Source organism: Mandrillus leucophaeus, unplaced genomic scaffold, assembly GCF_000951045.1.
Source record: "Mandrillus leucophaeus isolate KB7577 unplaced genomic scaffold, Mleu.le_1.0 Scaffold221, whole genome shotgun sequence".
Classification (NCBI taxonomy): domain Eukaryota; kingdom Metazoa; phylum Chordata; class Mammalia; order Primates; family Cercopithecidae; genus Mandrillus; species Mandrillus leucophaeus.
Genome location: NW_012102266.1, coordinates 3,736,733 through 3,738,135, shown reverse-complemented (window position 1 = coordinate 3,738,135; position 1,403 = coordinate 3,736,733). Strand labels below are relative to the sequence as shown.

The window sequence follows — 1,403 nt, the reverse complement described above, 5'->3', positions numbered from 1 at the left end:
TGAGATGGAGTCTCCCTCTGTCACCCAGGCTGGAGTGCAATGGCACGACCTCGGCTCACTGCAACCTCCATCTCCTGAGCTCAAGCGATTTTCCTGCCTTAGCCTTCTGAATAGCTGGGACTACAGGTGCGCACCACCATACCCAGCTAATTTTGTACTTTTAGTAGAAATGGGGTTTTGCCATGTTGGTCAGGCTGGTCTCGAATTCCTGACCTCAGGTGATCTGCCCACCTTGGCCTCCCAAAGTGCTGGGATTATAGGCATGAGCCACCATGCCTGGCCTCTCTGGCCACTTCTGATCTGTTCTTAGTTACTGTAATTTTGCCACTTCAGAAATGTAATATGAAATCATAAGGCATATAACCTTTGAGACTGGGTTTTCTCACTCAGCATAATGTACTTTTAATTAATTAATTAATTTTTTGAGACAGAGTCTTGCTCCATTAACCAGGCTGGAGTGCAGTGGCACAATCTCAGCTCACTGCAACCTCTGCATCCCGGCTCAAGCAATTGTCCTGCCTCACCTCTCAAGTAGCGGGGACTACAGGTATGTGCTACAACACTCAGCAAATTTTTTGTATTTTTTTCAGTTGTTTGTTTCCTTTAATTAACATCTAAATAGGTTATACATCTTTTATAATTATAATATGGAAATGTATATGAGCAAAATATATAAATTTTTTGGTGAATGCTTAGGGAAGAATGAGGTCAGTCAAGTTCATCCAAGGTCTTAAGCAGCAGCATCTATGCAGCCAGGGCGTGGTCAGAGTTTGGGGACAGAGGTAAATATCCGCAATCCATGCATCCTTTTGATTTCTTCTTTTAGTGCCTGATTAACCATCTGGTGTTGCTGGGCAGTTCTCTTCTCCTTAATTCTTCTGATTCAATTTTAATTTCATCCATCGTCCCACAACTCCTGAAATGTCAGTGACTTTGACAGCTGTAGCTCACGGAAACTTTGAGAATTTGGGTCACTCTGAGCTCCCCCTCAGTCTGGGTGGCAAACATCCGGTGGTGAAGTGGAAGCCCGCGGATCCAGCGGAGCAGAGGCGCTGCTGCGGCCAGGCTCCGGGCCGCCATGCCTGGCCGACGGGATCTGCTGCCCGAGGTCACTGTATGCCCCTAATTTTTTGTATTTGTAGTAGAGACGGGGTTTCACCATGTTGGCCAGGCTGCTCTCAAACTCCCGGCCTCAGGTAATCCACCCACCTCGGCCTCCCAAAGTGCTGGGATTACAAGTGTGAGCCACCGTTCCCGGCCAGACCAGCAGCCCTTTGCCACATTGTAACCCTGTGAGTTTGTTTTCATTAAATCGTTTCTCTTTTCTATATTTATGAGTCATTTTCCTAAAGATTTGGGGCCTTATATCTTCAAAATGATAACCTCCTTCCTTCCTTCCTTCC

At 46.4% G+C, this 1,403-nt stretch overlaps 1 pseudogene across 1 annotated transcript; it reads right to left on the bottom strand.

The window, feature by feature from the left end:
* Positions 1 to 586: 586 nt before the first annotated feature.
* LOC105540537 lies at positions 587 to 1,080 on the bottom strand (annotated as a pseudogene). The gene has a single exon (XR_001006205.1). The product of XR_001006205.1 is annotated as a bolA-like protein 3 pseudogene (transcript).
* Positions 1,081 to 1,403: the final 323 nt, after the last annotated feature.